Source organism: Oryctolagus cuniculus, chromosome 1 (genome assembly GCF_051225735.1).
Source record: "Oryctolagus cuniculus isolate XC-2025 breed Fujian yellow rabbit chromosome 1, ASM5122573v1, whole genome shotgun sequence".
NCBI lineage: Eukaryota > Metazoa > Chordata > Mammalia > Lagomorpha > Leporidae > Oryctolagus > Oryctolagus cuniculus.
This window is the reverse complement of record NC_142867.1, coordinates 233,087,377-233,105,323: the sequence shown is the minus strand read 5'-3', so window position 1 is coordinate 233,105,323 and position 17,947 is coordinate 233,087,377. Positions and strand designations below refer to the sequence as shown.

Here is a 17,947-nt window from a genome sequence, read left to right as displayed (position 1 = left end):
TTCGGGTTTGCTGAGCTGTGTGGAAGGCTCCTCCTATACCAGGTTTCCTGGAGAGCATAGAATCAGAACGGAGCTGGAAGAGCCGAGCGGCTGGTGACAGCGCGCCCCGGGCGCCTTGGCCTCCCCTGCACGGGGACAGAATGGAGCCTGTTTCACAGTTGCTACGCAGATGCCTTGTCTGTTAACCCGCTCCTGCCCTGAGCAGGCTACGGCACAGTAACTAAGGATCAGATCGGTTTTAATCCTCACTCTGTTCCGTCTTCCATCCTTGGGCTCCCACTTAGTTCCCAGATTGGATGTGGGGTATTCATTTCACTGCTTCCCCACATTCCCCACAGTTTTAGTTTTTGCTCATTTTAAAAAAAAATATATATTTATTTATTTGAAAGGCAGAATTGCAGCGAGAGAGCCAGGAGCCAGGAGCTTCATCCATGTCTCTCACGTGGGTGCAGGGGCCCAAGCACTTGGGCATCTCCCACTGCCTTCCCAGGTGCCTTAGCAGGGAGCTGGATTGGGCGGAGAGCAGCCGGGACTCAAACCAGCGCCCATATGGCGGCTTTACCCACTCCGCCCCAGCGCCGGCCCCCATTTTCTCTTTTTTAATGAATTTAAAATCTGGTAATATTTTAGTGCTACTTCCTTGCCCTGTCAGCCGCTTAGAATAGATATAACTATTTTAAAGTCTTTTTTTTTCTTTTTAAGATTTATTTGTTTATTTGAAAGGTGGGCCATCAGAGAAAGAGGAGAGAGAAAGAGCTTCCATTTGTTGGTTCACTCTCCAAATGGCCGCAGCAGCTGGACTGGCCAGGTTGAAGCCAGGAGCCGGAAATTCCATCCTGGTCTCCCACATGGGTGGCAGGAGCCCAGGCGCTGGGGCCGTCCTCCTCTGCCTTCCCTGGCGGGAACTCGAGCTGGTGCAAGCAGTGGCTCAGCCCAGCGTACCCCAGCACCGGCCCGTTAAGGTCTTCTTTGTTCTTTTTGATTTTTAGTTGTGATTCATTCAGATAAGTCACCACTCACTGATTTATTTGAAAAAAATATAGCGGACAGCTTAGTATGTGCCAGGCCTTGTTCTGGGCAAAGGGGAAAGGGCAGTGAACCAAGCGTGTGAAATTCCAAGTGTCCTGCGCAGGGCCGTGTCTGGCCTTTGGTTGCGTTGCTGGTTAAGAAGCTTGGAGCCCACATCAGAGCGCTGGGCTCTGACACCGGCTCTGGCTCTGGCTCCAGCTTCCTGCAGCCCCTGGGAGGCAGAGGGGGTGGCTCAGTGGTTGGGTTCCTGCCACTCACGTGGGAAGCCTGGGTTGAATGCCTGGCTCCCGGCTTTGACCCAGCCCAGTGCTGCCTGTTGGGGTTATTTGGGGTAGGAACCAATGGATGGGAGAACTCTCTCTCCATCTCTCTCTCTCCATTTCTCGAATACACACCTTTTTTAAATTTAGGGAAGAAAATTCAAGCCTCTAAAAAGATTCTGTAGAAAAATGGAATGAAAAGATAAATTGTTTCGGTGCAAAAAACAATTTGAAATCCATATATAGAGGATATCCAGAAAATTCTTGGAAAATCTGTATTATGAAGAAGTTATGCATGGTCTTCAAACTTGTTTTGCACCAAAATAAACTATTAATTCCCTTTTCTGCATGACTTAGATAACTCTCACATGTATGATTTCTGCTTGTAGTGTGTCACGTCATGATAAATGCAATGGAGGCAAAAGAGAGTGGGAGCGAACAGAGTCTAAAACCCGGTGGGGACAGGCAGAGTGGCGCAGTGGGTAGAGCCGCCTCCTGGGACACATCGCTCGTCACAGCACTGGTTCCAGTCCTGGCCACTCCGCTTCCAATCCAGTTTCCTGCTAATGCGCCGGGGAAAATGGCCAGTAAAGGGTCAAGTACTTTGTTGCCGCCGTCCACATGGGAGACAGGATGAGCTCCTGGCTCCTGACTTCGGCCTGGCCCAGCCTTGGCTTTTGGAGGCACTGGGGAGTGAACCAGCAGGTTTCTTCCTCCTTCTCTCTCTCTCCTCCTCCTTCTGTTTAAAATTTATTTATTTGAAAGGCAGAGTTACAGAGAGAGAGAGAGAGAGAAAGAGAGAGAGAGGGAGTGGGATCTTCTACCCACTGGTTCACTTCCCCAAATGGCCACAGTGGGCCAGGGCTATGCCAGGCTGAAGCCAGGAGCCAGGGGCTTCTTCCAGGTCTCCCACATGGGTGCAGGGACCCAAGAATGTGGGCCAACTTCCCGTGCTTTCCCAGGCCATTAGCAGGGAGCTGGATTGGAAGCGGAGCAGCTGGGTCTCCGACCAGTGGCCGTATGGGACGCGAGCGTTGCAGGCAGCGTCCCAAACCCCTACACCACAGCACCAGTCCCCCCTCTGTCTTCTCTCTTTCTCTCTGCCTTTCAGTTAGCTAACAATCAATGAATATTTTTGAAACAAACACACAAAAAGAGGAAATCTAGTAGATAGTTAAATACTGGAGTTCAAGGTAGAGCTCTAAGTGGGAGACAGGAATTTGGATAATGAGAAAAGCGAGCATGAAGGAGGTAGATTCTAGGCTGCTGGCAGGGAGTCCAGCAAACACTGTTACTTAACCTCAGAGCCCGGCGGCTTCGCCCAGCGGTCACTGCCCTTTCGGACACGGCTGTGCCCTCTGCCCGCCAAGCTGCTTACCTTCCCGGGAATCTTCCTGTGAAACTCACAGGTGGGTGGGGTCGCAGGCAGGGAGGAGTTGGTTGGTTTTGTAAATGGGTATGAGGGCATAATAGGTGGTGCTCGGAGCTTTGATGTGCTAAGAAGTAAAACTCATCACCGAGTCCTACATGGGGAAAACTAAGAATAAATGGCCACCTGTGGGCATTCGGTTTGGGGGCGTCATCAGGAATTAATGTCGCGTATTTGTCCCTTCAATAGGTTTGTGCAGACGGCCTAAGAGTGTGGCTGCAGTGCCTGTGCGCTTACTCTGACTACGGAGATGGGCCGGGCAAGTTCAGAATTCTTCGTGTTCACAGCCAGTGAGCGTGCATTGCTGGATTTCTGTATATTTCCGACACCGCAGGGGGGAGGGGGAGGGCCCAGGGCCACGAAGCGCCCGCCCTCTGCTGAGAACCTCCACCTGCTCCGTGCTCGCGGAAGGTTCTGGAGCCTGTCATTGGGGTTTCTGTGGTGACGCCCCCACAGACTTGGAGGGGAGAACCCCTCCTCACTCCTCCCTGAGGATGTGGGCAGGGCCCCCTGGAATGGGGGGGTGTCTCATGACCACTCTCTGGGTGTCTGTGTCCTGGGGAGGAGGTTGTGAGCCAGGAACTGTGGAAGAGAACACAGACACCACACAGCCTCCCGTGCTGCCCTGGGGCTTCACGGCGGAGCGGTGTGCAGCTGAGAAAGCTAAGTGCCTCTGAGTGCTGCTCCCATCACCCCTGCATCAGATGTGGGGGTGGGGGACGCGGGGAAGAGAGAGAACGCGTCTGTGCCCACGCGCTCGGCTCTTGGCAAGGGTTCTGTGAGATGAACCCCCTCCCCGGACCCCCCAGGAAAGCAGGCGCGTCCCGAGGGGAGCCTCCGTTGGTTCCCCAGCTCAGACGTCCGTTGTGCTTAGTATTGTTCGATTTTTCTCCTTTTTTTTTTTTTCCTTTTTTAAGGTTTATTTATTTATTTGAGAGGCAGAGTTAGAGAGAGAGAGAGAGAGGGAGAGAGAGAGAAACGTCTTCCATCCACTGGTTCACTCCCAAAGTGACCGTAACTGCTGGAGCTGAGCCGATCCAAAGCCAGGAGCCAGGAGCTTCTTCTGGGTCTCCCACGCGGGTGCAGGCTTGGGCCATCTTCCACTGCTTTCTCAGGCCAGAGCAGAGAGCTGGATCGGAAGTGGAGCAGCCGGGACATAAACCATCGCCCTTGTGGGATGCCAGCAGCATAGGTGGAGACTTAGCCTACTGTGCGCAGCACTGGCCTCCCCAAATTTTCTTCTTTTAAAGACTTACTTATTTTAATTGAAAGGTGGAGTTACAGAGAAAGAGAGAGAGAGAGAGAGAGATCTTCCATCCTCTGGCTCTCTCCCAAAATGGCCACAGTGGTTGGAACTGGGCTGATACGAAGCCAGGCGCTTCCTCTGGGTCTCCTATATGGTTGCAGGGGCCAAGTATTGGGGCCGCCATCTGGTGCTTTCCCAGGTACATTAGCAGGGAGATGGGTCGGAAGCGGAGCAGCCAGAAATAAACCAGCATCCATGTGGGATGCCAGCACCACAGGTAGAGGCTTAGCCTAGTGTGCCACGGTGCCAGCCCCCAATTTTCCTCTTTATGTCTCGCAGCGATCATTGAAGATGGGTGACGCTATGTCACCAAGTGCATCAGGTTGCGGGAGAACCCTCCTTTCCGCGTGTGGCGGGTCACCCACAACAGTCTCCCAGCCACCACTCCTGGTACAGTGTGTGACCTCAGGCCCCTCCCCTTGGGTGGTGGGCGGGGCTTTGGTTCCCCCCTCCCCGGGGTGGGGGGCTGAGGCCTCTGAGGCGGCAGCACACTCCTGCCTTGCCTCCCAGGGCGCTGGCTCAGAACCCAGCCGCCATGTTGTAAGGAAGCCTCAGCAGCGCACACAGACCGCAGGAGAAGGCGGCCCAGAGGGTTCCGTCCACAGCCCCACTGAGGCCTCAGCCCGCCGTGCCCATCAGCCGCCAGGCGGACGAGTGAGGGCTTCTGGGTGGTTCCACAGGTGCCCCTCTCCAGCCGTCAGCCCTGCCCACCAAGGCTGCAGCCAGGGTCGTCCCTGTCCAAATCCTGGCCCATCACAGACTGGGTCTTTTTTTTTTTTTAATTAATTATTATTATTTTTTTTAACAGGCAGAGTTAGACAGTGAGAGAGAGACAAGAGAAAGGTCTTCCTTCCGTTAGTTCACCCCCTTAAATGGCAGCCATGGCCAGTGCTGCACCGATCCGAAGCCAGGAGCCAGGTGCTTCTCCTGGTCTCCTATGGGGTGCAGGGCCCAAGCACTTGGGCCATCCTCCACTGCACTCCCGGGCCACAGCAGAGAGCTGGCCTGGAAGAGGGGCAACCGGGACAGAATCCGGCGCCCCGACCGGGACTAGAACCCGGTGTGCCGGCGCCGCAAGGCGGAGGGTTAGCCTAGTGAGCCGCGGCGCCGGCCTAGGCTGGGTCTTAACCCCTGGGCTTTGGGGGTGGTTTAGTGTGGAAGCGGCCAGTGGACCGGTGTCCCCGGATGCCGCAGCTGACGACAGGCGCACTGGCGCTCTTCGTTGGCTGGAGGACAGGGCTACCGCGTGCGTGTGAGATCAGCCCGTGCTTGAACGTGGCGCCGGTTGTGGAGAAGCCTCAGGAAGCTTCTGTGCTCACATTGTCTGCAGCTGAGGAGAGGAAGTGGAGCCCTGAGGCTCGCAGGAAGCCATGGGCACTGCGGCGCGGCAGGCCGAGCTGTGGCTGGGGGCGCCCATGTCCCGTGTCCGGGTGCCCACATCCCGTGTCCGGGCGCCCGCCTTGAGTCTCGACTCCTCTGCGGTTCTGCTCCAGCTTCCAGCTAATGCGCCTGGGAGGCAGCAGACGGCTGCCCAGCTGCCTGTGCCCCTGCCACCCACGTGGGAGACCCGGATGGAGTTCCTGGCTCCTGGCTCCAGCCAGGGCTGCCCCCGGCTGTTGTGGGTGTTTGAGGAGTGAATCTGCAGATGGAATAGTCCCCATTCCCACCGCCCCTCTGTCACTCTACCTTCCAAATATTTAAATAAATCTTTTTTTAAAAAAAAGAGGGGCTGGTGCTATGGGGCCCTGGGTTAAAAGCCCTAGCCTGCAGCACTGGCGTCCTATATGGGCACCGGTTCTGGACCCGGCTGCTCCACTCTGATCCAGCTCTCTGCTGTGGCCTGGGAAAGCAGTAGAAGATGTCCCAAGTGCTTGGGCCCCTGCACCCACGTGGGAGACCCAGAAGAAGCACCTGGCTCCTGGCTTCGGATCGGCACAGCTCCGGCCATTGCGGCCATCTGGGGAGTGAACCAGTGGTTGGAAGACCTTTCTCTCTTTCTCTCCCTCTCTCTGTAACTCTTTCAAATAAATAAAACAAATCTTTAAAAAAAGAGAGAGAGAGAGAACCAAACTGCCACAGTGGCTCCCGGGTTCTTGTTGCACTATACACTCTGAATGTGGCAGTTCTCATTTTTGGAAAAAGTCAGATTCCATTTCATGTTGTCACACCCATCAAGTCCCAGTTTCCCTTTGCTGAGAGATATTTCTGCCATTTCCCCCCCAGGTTTCATTTCCTCTTTGAAATACAGCCCGTGTTGCTCTGCTTCACACGTGTGCTAAGAGGGAGGAAATAAAACGCGAGCTTCCTGTGGCTTCAGTGTGACGCAGGACCGCCGCTGGGCCAGCGCCCCTGCTCTGCCGGACTCGGGCAGAGGATCTGGTTCCTCCTGGCAGCCCACGCCCTCCTTGCGTAAAAGGATGCACAATCTGATGCATTTGGTGGGCTCGATATAGAGAGTCGTCTCTTAAGGCTGCGTGTTTTTATTTGATTTTGAAAGTTATTTTCATTTTGATCAAAAGGCACAGAGGCAGACAGAGAAAGATCTTCCATCTGCTGGTTCACTCCCCAAATGGCTGCAATGTTTGGAGCGGGGTAGATCAGGGGCCAGGAACTTCTTTTGGGTCTCCCACGTGGGTGCAGGCGCCCGGGCATTTGAGCCATCATCTGCTGCCCCCCGGGATGCATTAGCAGGGAACTGGATTGGAAGCGGAGCAGCCGGGACTTGAACCGGCCTCTGATATGGGTGCAGGCATCACAAACAGTGGCTGAACTGCTGTGCCAAAAGCTCACCCCAAGGCCATTTATTTTTAAGTTTTTGTAAGCTTTCTACGATTTGCTTAGTGTGTCATATGGTCAAGCATACAGGTCTGGAGCCAGCCTGCGTGGTTCGCTTCCTGTTCGTAACCAGCTGAGTCATCCTAGACAAGTCATTTAACCTCAGCTCCTTCAGCTGTAAAGTGGGGATAATGGCAGTGCCCGCCTTAGGGACCCCCCGGGATGAGCGAGCTAACGAGCGCATGGAGCAGTGAAGTTCGGACGCCGTAACCTGCTTGCGTTTTGCTGGTTGTTACTCACCTCTGCATTTGCTGGTTGTGCTGATTCTCCTTCATGGCTTGAAAAATTTTTTTTTTTTTTTAAGATTAATTTGTTTATTTGAGAGGCAGAGTTACTGGGGTGGGGTGGAGAGACAGAGAGAAAAGTCTTCCATCTGCTACTTCACTCCCCAGTGGCCGGAGCTGAGCTGGTCTGAAGTCAGGAGCCAGGAGCTTCTTCAGGTCTCCCACATGGGTGCAGGGGCCCAGGCATTTGGGCCATTCTCCATTTCTTTTCTAGGCGCATTAGCAGGGAGCTGGATCAGAAGTGGAGCAGCCGGGACTCGAACCAGCACCCACATGGGATGCCAGCGCTGCAGGTGGCAGTTTTACCTGCTACACCACAGTGCCGGCCTCTCATGTCTCGAATTCTATGTCAAGAAGAAATTGAGTGGGAGACGAAAAGAAATGCAACGTGTGCTTCCTTGTTCGGAATACCATAGAAGTGATCCGTAGGGCTGACATTGTGGTGCAGTGGGCTAGGCCGCCACCTGCAGTGCTGGCATCCCCGGTGAGTTCCAGTCTCTGCTGCTCTGTTTCCAATCCAGCTCCCTGATAACACGCCCGTGGAAGCAGCAGATAATGGCTAAGTGCTTGGGCCTCTGCCACCCATGTGGGAGCCCCAGATGGAATTCCAGGCTCCTGGCTTTAGCCTGGCCCATCTGGGCTGATGCAGCCATTTGGGGAGTGAGCCTGTTAATGGAAAATCTCTCTGTCTCCCGGTCACTCTGCCTTCCAAATAAATCAATCAGTCTTTAAAAACAAAATGAAGAAGAAGTGATCGATGGAGTTGGGTGCCGGCGAGCCTGGATGACCTCCTGCCCTCGAGCTGACTTCGAGCATGAGCGGACACTGAGACACTTGTCCCGGGGGTGATCCTGGATGAGCAGAGAGTCCCTCACTGTCAGCTACGGCACAGCGCCCACGGTTCAGGCCAGGTGCCCTGTTTGGACGTCTCCTGCGGACTTCCCGCAGAGGTTCAGCTACGCAGAAAGTGACCCGTCCATGGAGTCGCTGGGTGCATTCCTGGCATGGCGAGGCTCCCTGGACCTAGACTGGATGTCTTGGGTGTGACTCCACAGGTGGAAATACCATCACTGTTTTGCCCGAAAGGCATCGTTTGGCCGAGAAAGCGAAAGGCTCACCGAGTTGTTTGTTTGGTCACCGCAGTGGGTCATCTTTCCTCCCTGCCCTGGTTTCCTGTGCGATGCCAGGGGTTGTGTGTGAGCACGTGGAAGGAGCAGCCAACTAAACCAGGAAGAAAAGCCCGGGCGGCAGTCGGAAGAGGGTGGGCAGGATGAAGACAAGTTCTGATGACAGCTGTGAACTAAAAAGCTAACGTGGGCAAAGGAAGTCCCCATTCAGTCTTCAGCGTGTGATAAGATCTGGGTTCCGTAACCAAGTCCAGCTTCTGACTCCAACTTCCTGAAAATGCAGACCCTGGAGGCGGCCGTGGTGGCTCAGGTTCCTGCCACCTCCTGGTAGACCTGGGCTGAGTACCTGGATCCCGGCTTTGGCCTGACCCAGCCTCAGCCCCTGGTGAGGGAACCAGAGGGTGAGAGCTCTCTCTCTCTCTCTCTCTCTCTCTCTCTCTCTCTCTGTCTCTGTCTCAGATAGATAAATTAGAAGAAGTAAACGCAGGGGCTGGCATTGTGGATGCTGGCATTTCATATCAGAGTGCTGCTAGTTCAAGTGCAGCTGCTCTGCCCTGACCCAGCTTCCTGCTAATGCACCTTGGGAAGACAGCAGAAAGTGGGCCACGTGCTTGGGCCCCTGCCTCCCACGTAGGAGAGCCAGATGGAACCCCTGGCTTCAGCCTGGCCCAGCCTTGTCTGTTGCAGCCATTTGGGGAGTGAACCAATGGATGAAAGAGCTCTCTAAATAAATCTTAATAAATAAATAAATAAATAAAAGAGAAGGGAAGTCAAAACCAGACTGGTGCTGAGCGGCCGAGTCGTCGCTTGGGCCCTGGGGGTGTCAGAGGCAGCGTGAGTGCTGTGTGACATGGTGGCTGTGTGACCTTGCAGGGCTGCGGATGGAGGATCTGCTGGTTGAAGCCGCCTGCCTGATGTGGACGTGTTCGCTGCTGGGCAGGGTCAAGGGTGTGTGAGGAGCTGCAGGGTGATGGGCCAAGCGTGCAGTGGAACCCCGAGGAGGGCGTGGGCGCTGCTCACCCCTGAACTAGCTGCCACCACGTCGGCTGTGGCGCTGTGTGGCGGCTCTGTGTCTGGTTGGCTCCTCGGGAAGCCGGAGTTGCAGCGGCAGAGAGCGGCGCTCACGGGGAGTGTCCCAGGTGCGGCTTCTGTACCTTGCTGACATTACAGTCTGGCTGGAGCTGTCCCTTTGGTTCTTTTCTTGAGCCACTGCGGTGAGGTTGGCCTTAGACACGGTTCAGTCCGCCCGTGTTGTCATTCACTTCCACAAACACACGTTGTGCAAGGCACCGAGCCGTGTGCCATGGGCAGCGGAGAGGAAACTGCTTGACTACTGGCCATGAGATCAGCAGGGGTGAGATTTCTAGAAATTGCTAGAATCATGACCAGTTCCATGTTTCCATGTGATCTTACACGAAAAGCGCTTTGGAAAAATGCCCGGCCAGGTAAGAGTGTTCTGGAGACGTGTTCGGTCTGGGAAGCAGTGGCGGTCTGTGCGTCTGCTCTGCCGTGAGGTCCAGGGCTCGCAGGGGCGTGGAGGGCTGAGAGCCGCCTGCCGCTGAAGGGGTGGGAGATGGCAGCCTCTCAGAGCGCCCGTTGGAGCCTCCCTGGAGCCTGTGTAGGCATTCCGAGCAGAGCGCCAGGAACTGAAGGCTGGGGTCGGGCCGAATCTGCCCGGCTGGCTCAGGGTACGAACCCCCTACTGCTGTGGCTTCCTTCCCGGCTTGTTAAATCCTCGATTCCTAAAGGTCTTTGTGTTGCTGAGGGCATTTGTTACAGAAACAAGTCGCTGTTCCCAGCATAAGGCAAGATGTGGTCAACCAAGAAGAAAGATGCTCACAGCACAGGGAGTTCTAGAATACTCGATGAGAGGAGAAAGTGCATGTTTGCGCCTGTTGGTTTTATTTATTTTGAGAGACAGACAGGGAAAGACCCGCACAGAGAGAAGGAGAACGAGCCCTGTCGCGCGCCGGTTCCCTCCCCACACGCCCAGCAATGCTGGCACTGCGCCAGGTCCAGCCCGGGGGCTGGGAGCTCAGTCCAGGTCTCTCCCATGGGTGGCAGGGCCTCGAGTCCTGGTGTCTGCCTGTGCAGGGAGCTGGAGTTAGGAAGGAGTCAGAGGCAGGTTTCGAACCCAGGCTCTTCCCTACGGGACTTGGGGGTTTTCCGCCGCTAGGCCAGAGGCCTGCCCAGCCCCTGTTACTGGTGTGAAAATGAACCTGTTGCATTGTCCCCAGGCAGAGTCCCTGTTGCAGGCTCTGCCTGTTTGCTGGGGTTTTAACAGCAGGAATCTCCCTCTTAGTATTCACATTGAGAAGTGTAATTAAAACATGCTTTTGTCCCCTAAAAGGGAATTCTGGTGGTTGCTCTCAATTCTGAAGCCTTTTGTTTGTTTGTTTGCTTTTTAATCCAGTCAGGTCCTGTGAAGACAGCCCAGTGCTTGTGAGAAACGGTCAGCTTTGGCATGTGCCTGGGGCTGGCCATCTCTGGGAAGACCAGAAGTAAACAACAAAACAAGCAAGGGCGGTTTTGTTGACTTCTTCCCAGTTGGTTTCTGCCAGACTTGAATTTATGTGGCAGATTTGGGTTCCAGATGGAGCAGTCATGATAATGTTTTCAAATTTTACCCATTGCTTTTTGTAAATGTAGGAGCAAATTACAGAATTGATATTCCAAAATGATTCCTGAAATCACTCTGGATAGAGCTTTCATTCCAACATCACTGGTAGACCCACAAAGACTTTTTTATGAGACAAATGCAGTTGAGTTTAGATTTAATTTTTTGATGTGTTGTTTTATGAATGATTCTTGCTTGTTGACATAAAGCCCCCACGTGGAGATTTCAAGGGACAGAATTTTCAGTTTGTAGACATTGTTGTGGTACATTTAGCTACATTATACTCTTACTGTTTGTAAGTGCTGGGCAACTGGGTGGTAGAGACAGAGTTTTGACTACATCAAAAACAATCCGGGGCCCGCATTGTGGCGCGGCCGGCTAAGCCAGCACGGTGACCCCGGCGTGACCCTGGCGTTCCCTCTCAGAGCAGGGCCTTGAGTCCCAGCTGGCTGCTCCGCTTCTTCTTCTTCTTCTTCTTCTTCCTTTTTTTTTTTGACGGGCAGAGTGGACAGTGAGAGAGAGAGAGACAGAGAGAAAGGTCTTTTGCCGTTGGTTTACCCTCCAATGGCTGCCGCGGCTGGCGCATCGCGCTGATCTGAAGCCAGGAGCCAGGTGCTTCTCCTGGTCTCCCATGGGGTGCAGGGCCCAAGCACCTGGGCCATCCTCCACTGCACTCCCTGGCCACAGCAGAGAGCTGGCCTGGAAGAGGGGCAACCGGGACAGAATCCGGCGCCCCGACCGGGACTAGAACCCCTGTGCCGGCGCCGCTAGGCGGAGGATTAGCCTAGTGAGCCGCGGCGCCGGCCTGCTCCACTTCTGACCCAGCTTCCCGCTGGTGCGCAGGGACTCCAGCGGCATTGCGGGAGGGGGGCGCGCCCTGCCGTGCCGCACACGAGCCCCAGTGCATGCCGGCCGGCAGTGCCTCCGGGAGCACATTAGGCGGCCGTGCCCGCAGCTGACCGCACATTATTCGCAGTATTACATGAAGAGCTGTGCCCTTTGTGCATCAACATTTCCTATAGACGTCTGCTGTGTCGGGAGAGCTGCCGGGGGAAAGGTCAGCTTCCCCTTAACGTGCGGAAACCTTGACTTTCTGTTCTGTGGGGTCGGTGTGCTTTCCTTCCTTTGAAGAAATAACTTATTTATATGAAAGGCGGAGTTACAGAGGAAGAGAGACACAGAGAGAGAGGGAGAGAGGATGAATATCTTCCATCTGCTGGTTCTCTCCCCAAATGACCGCAACAGCCAAGGCTGGGACAGGCTGAAGCCAGGAGCCAGGAGCTTCACCCGGGTCTCCCATGCGGGTGCAGGGGCCCAAGGACTTGGGCCATCTTCCGCTGCTTTCCCAGGCACATTAGTAGGGAGCTGGATCAGAAGCAGAGCAGCGGCTGGCGCCGGGGCTCACTTGGCTAATCCTCCGCCTGTGGCACCGGCACCCTGGGTTCTAGTCCTGGTCGGGGCGCTGGATTCTGTCCCGGTTGCCCCTCTTCCAGGCCAGCTCTCTGCTGTGGCCAGGGAGTGCAGTGGAGGATGGCCCACGTGCTTGGGTCCCTGCACCCGCATGGGAGACCAGGAGGAAGCACCTGGCTCCTGGCTTCAGATCAGCGCAGCACACCGGCCGCAGTGGCCATTGGGGGTGAACCAACAGAAAATGAAGACCTTTTCCTTTGTCCCTTCTGTCTCAATCCTCCTGAAGCCATCAAAGGCTCTGTGTGCTTTCTAAGTAGCACTATATTCGTGTTGTCACCTGTGATTCTTATTGAAACAAATAAATAAAAAACAGGTTTTTTTTTTTTTTTTTTTTTAGAAGATTTAATTTATGTATTTGAAAGAGTTTCAGAGAGAGAGAGAGAGGTCTTCCATCCGCTGGTTCACTCCCCAAGTGGCCACAGTGGCCGGAGCTGAGTCCATCTGGAGCCAGGAGTTTTTCCTAGGTCTCCCACGTGGTCCTCCACTGCATTCTCAGAGCTGTTGGCAGAGAGCTGGACTGGAGGAGGAGGAGCCCGGCGGCCCCGTCACCTATCAGCTGGACTGGAGGAGGAGCCCGGCGGCCCTGTCACCTATCAGCTGGACTGGAGGAGGAGCCCTGCGGCCCCGTCACCTATCAGCTGGACTGGAGGAGGAGCCCGGCGGCCCCGTCACCTATCAGCTGGACTGGAAGAGGAGGAGCCCGGCGGCCTGGTCACCTATCAGCTGGACTGGAGGAGGAGCCCGGCGGCCCCGTCACGTATCAGCTGGACTGGAGGAGGAGCCCGGCGGCCCGTCACCTATCAGCTGGACTGGAAGAGGAGCAGCCCGTCACCTGTCAGCTGTTCCCTGATGTCCTGGCAGCTCTCGTCACAGTTGCCGACCCTCAGCCAAGCAGCAGGTGGATGGGGAGCAGAGTGTAGGCCTTCCGGGGGTGTGGGACGTTATTCACCACAAAATGCAATGAGCAGCGATCAAGCCCTGGGAAGTTGGGAGACCCGTCAATGCCCATTCACAAGTGTGCAGCCAGCCTTCTGTCCCGTACGGTTCCCGCCGGGAGCTGCCAGAAAGGCCCAGAGCCCGTGGAAAAGCAGGTGTTGCCAGGTCGGGGAGGGAGGGTGGCGTGCAGAGATGAGCACAGCAGGTTTGAGGGCCCAGGGATGAGCTGTGTGAGACTCTGAAGGTGGGCACGGCCGTTATCCCGTTGGCAAAACCCGCAGAGCTGTACAGCGCAAAGGGAGCCCTGATGTGAACCCTGGACTTGAAGATAATGTATCGGAGCTGGATTATCAGTTGTAACAATGTAGCCACTCCTGTGTAGGCCGGTAATGGTGTCAGAAACCACGGGAGCCCACATGCGGGAACTTTCTGCTCAGTTTTCCCGTCACCCTGAAGCTGCTCCTAAAAACTTAATCTATCCATAAGCAATAAATCGGTGTGGGGCAGGCATTGGGCCGAGCGGTTAAGATGCCCGTAAGGCACCTGCAGCCCTCAGACCTGGTTCTGAGACCCAGCTCCAGCACCTGATTCCAGCTTCCTGCTAATGGGGGCCTTGGGAGCCGTGGTGAGGACACGAGAAACTGGGTCCCCGCCTCAGATGTGGGATCCTGGGTAGAGTTCCCAGTGCCGGGACTCAGTCTCAGGCCGTCCCTGGACTTTGATAAGTGAGCCAGTGCCTGGGAGCTCCTCTGTCTCCTGCTCTCCCTCTCTGTGCCTCTCAAATAAAAAACAAACTTACTTTCAAATAAGCATGAAGACTCTGGGTTTCCTTGTCTGTGTCACTGGAGCAATTAGCTGTGGCCAAGAGAAAGATGCTACCGGTTTTCCTTTAAACGTTTCTTTCTCTGTGCTGTTTAGAATGAGGTTCCCTGCCCTCAGGAGGTAGTGTTCTGTTGATGTATGACTTCACAGAATAAGCTCTTTCTGATCATTCCACTTATGAATTAAGTAATTTTTTTTTGGACAGGTAAAGTTAGACAGTGAGAGAGAGAGACAGAGAGAAAGGTCTTCCTTTCTGTTGGTTCATCCCCCAAATGGCCGCTATGGCCGGCGCTGTGCTGATCCGAAGCCAGGAGCCAGGTGCTTCCTCCTGGTCTCCCATTCGGGTGCAGGGACCCAAGCACTTGGGCCATCCTCCACTGCCCTCCCGGGCCACAGCAGAGAGCTGGACTGGAAGAGGAGCAACTGGGACAGAATCCGGTGCCCCAACCGGGACTAGAACCAGGGGTGGTGATACCGCAGGCGGAGGATTAGCCTAGTGAGCCATGGTGCCGGCCAAGTATTTTTTTTTATAAAAGAGAGGTTGAAATTATTTTCAGGAATACTAAAAATTCAAATTCTATTACAATGAGGAGGCCATGAGGGACCTCACTCGGTCACTGTCATATTTATTTTCAGGAATGAGTAAATAAAGTTTCAAGCAGAATTCTGTGTTGGAGGTGCTCTGGGTCACTGAGATAAGACCGAACTTAATCACTGTTTGCTTTGAATCTCTCCTGAAGCCAAACTTGAACTTGACTGGTGTTGTAATTGCTGTTTATGGTGCCATGTGTGAGGACGATTATAAGGTGGCCTCGCCTTTGTGGTGGTGTTGGAATTTATGTAGGTTTGCGGAAGTGGACCTCTGCCCCGCATGGCCTGAGGGACGTGAAAATGTGTCGTGACTTTAGTGTCCCATGTTGTGAGATGAGCAGAGTCAGCTTGCCGGTTGAATACTTGGGGCTATCACTCCTGTCCTCGGGACTGGGCCCCCTCTCTGGGTACTTGGGGATATCACTCCTGTCCTGGGACGGGGCCCCCCTCTGGGTGCTTGGGGCTATCACTCCTGTCCTGGGACGGGGTCCCCTCTCTGGGTACTTGGGGCTATCACTCCTGTCCTGAGACTGTGCCCCCCCTCTGGGTACTTGGGGCTATCACTCCTGTCCTCGGGACGGGGCCCCCTCTGGGTACTTGGGGCTATCACTCCTGTCCTGGGACGGGGCCCCCCCTCTGGGTACTTGGGGCTATCGCTCCTGTCCTGGGATGGGGTCCCCCCTCTGGGTACTTGGGGCTATCACTCCTGTCCTGGGACGGGGCCCTCTCTGGGTACTTGGGGATATCACTCCTGTCCTCTGGACGGGGCCCCCTCTCTGGGTACTTGGGGCTGTCGCTCCTGTCTGTGGGACTGAACCCCCACTCTGGGTACTTGGGGCTATCACTCCTGTCTGTGGGACTGAACCCCCCCTCTGGGTACTTGGGGCTGTCACTCCTGTCCTCGGGATGGGGCCCCCTCTGGGTACTTGGGGCTATCACTCCTGTCCTGGGACGGGGCCCCCCTCTGGGTACTTGGGGCTATTGCTCCTGTCCTGGGACGGGGCCCCCTCTGGGTACTTGGGGCTGTCACTCCTGTCCTGGGACGGGGCCCCCTCTGGGTGCTTGGGGCTGTCACTCCTGTCCTTGGGACGGGCCCCCTCTGGGTACTTGGGGCTGTCACTCCCGTCCTCGGGACGGGGCCCTCCCTCTGCACAAGCATTTCACACGCGTGCACCCACTCCCCCGTGTTGCTCGACGTTACTCCGTGGATGTCTCACCACGGGGATCCCCACAGAGTGCCCCCGCGACCTGGGCAAGGCTGCGTCTTTCACTCTGACTGGCTTCCTTCACTTGTTTTCCCCCGTCTATAAAAGCCTGAAGCATAGACCGGAATCACCTTAGGTTCAAATTCCCATTCTCCTCTTGCACCTGCTTCCGTGGGCCGCTGTCAGGACGTAGACACGGCACCGACTCTGTCGTGCGTTGTCGAGGGGCCCAAAGGCGGGAGCTTCGAAAAGAATCCTGCACCCTGCGGGCATCCAAGAGTAGGAGACTCCTAGACCGAGGCTCGTCTTCAGCCAGCGGCCCAGAGGTCAGGTGGGCACTCAGACCCGAGAGCTCTGGGTCCAAACGTCCTTGCTGCGCGTTAATGACCGTGTGGCCCTTGACCAGGTCTGGTGTGCTCCTGCTTTTCCCCACCTCAAGTAAGCAGCTGTTAGCAGTGCTTGGAGCAGAGCCTGGCATGTAGTTGGGATACAGGAAGTGATAGTCATTATTTTATTTTCAAATTTAATTTAATTTAATTAAAAATTTTTTTTTGACAGGCAGAGTGGACAGTGAGAGAGAAAGACAGAGAGAAAGGTCTTCCTTTTGCCGTTGGTTCACCCCCAATGGCCGCTGTGGCCGGCACACCGCGCTGATCCGAAGCCAGGAGCCAGGTGCTCCTCCTGGTCTCCCATGGGGTGCAGGGCCCAAGCACTTGGGCCATCCCCCACTGCACTCCCGGGCCACAGCAGAGAGCTGGCCTGGAAGAGGCACGACCGGGACTAGAACCCGGGTGCCGGCGCCGCAGGTGGAGGATTAGCCTAGTGAGCCGCGGCACCAGCCGATAGTTATTATTTTAAGATCTTTATGTATTTGAAAGGCAGAGCGAGAGTCGGAGAAGAGGAGGGACAGAGATCTGCCATCGAGTGGTTCACTCCCCAAATGCCCACAACAGCTGGCTATGGACCAGGTAGCGACTCTATCTGTGTCTCCCATGCGGGAGGAGGGAACCCAGATAACTTGAGCCATCGCTTGCTTCTGAATCTCAAGATGTGCACTGGAGGAAACTGGAGTCAGGAGATGGAGCCAGGAGTCAAACGTGGGTACCGCACTGTGGGCACAGCCGTCTTAACTGCTAGACCTCGGCCGGTGCTACGGGAGAGGGTAGAGCCGCCGCCTGTAGTGCCAGCATCCCACATGGGCGCCTGTTTGAATCCCAGCTGCTCTGCTTCCAATCTGCTGACGAGCCCGGGAAAGCAGCAGAGGGGGGCCCAAGCGCTTGGGCCCCTGCCATCCGACGTAGGAGACCTGGGTGGAGATCCTGGCTCCTGGCTTCGGCCTGGCCTAGCCCTGGCCATTGCTCTATTCGGGGAGCCAACCAGCGGGTAGAAGACCCCTTTCTCTCTCTCTCTCTTTCTCTGTTTGTAACTCTGACTTTGAAATAAATAAACAAATCTTTAAAAAAAACAAAAACCTGCTAGGCCACATGCCCACCTCCGTCTGTGATGATCGTGGCTTGAATAAGGAACAACCAAGACACGGAGAGGTCGGGGTGGGTGATGTCCGGTCCACAGGCTCCTCTCGGATCTTGTGTTCGGAAGACAAGGGTGGTGAGCAGCCGACCTTACGCTGACCACCGCGTGCCTTGCAGTTGAGCCGTCAGCAGTGGCGAGCCTTGCACGCAGGAGTTGCCAGCTGCTCTGGAAACCACGCCGGCCCTTGAATTTGCATAGAACTTTGCAGGACTCCTGGAGCCTGCCCGGTGCTTCCCCCTCAGCGGGGGGTTTCCCTGGCCCTGTCAGAGACCCCTGGGCCGCCAGGGAGAACATCCTGCTCTCAGACACCCCCCACCCCCACCCCCCTGCTGTCACCACCACCCCCAGGCTTCTCGCTGGCTTCCGCCCTGACTCAGGGCCGGGCAGGAAGTGGGGATGGGGCGCCCGTGCCTGCCGAGAGGGCCTGTCGCTGGCCCGTGGCAGGACCCTGCCTCGCGATGTCCCCGGCACCCGTGGCAGCCGGTGTCGGCCTCCGGGCGGCG

General features: G+C 55.6%; 1 protein-coding gene and 1 long non-coding RNA gene across 19 annotated transcripts in view; one reads left to right on the top strand and one right to left on the bottom strand.

The window, feature by feature from the left end:
- FNBP1 (formin binding protein 1) overlaps positions 1-17,947 on the top strand; it is a 121,888-nt gene that overhangs the window by 10,360 nt on the left and 93,581 nt on the right. The gene's annotated exons all lie outside the window — the stretch shown is intronic.
- LOC149128906 (uncharacterized) lies at positions 13,034-14,073 on the bottom strand. Its single transcript, XR_016225913.1, has 2 exons — positions 13,190-14,073; positions 13,034-13,154 (listed from the first exon to the last, which is right to left on the bottom strand). It is a non-coding gene; the product is annotated as an uncharacterized LOC149128906 (long non-coding RNA).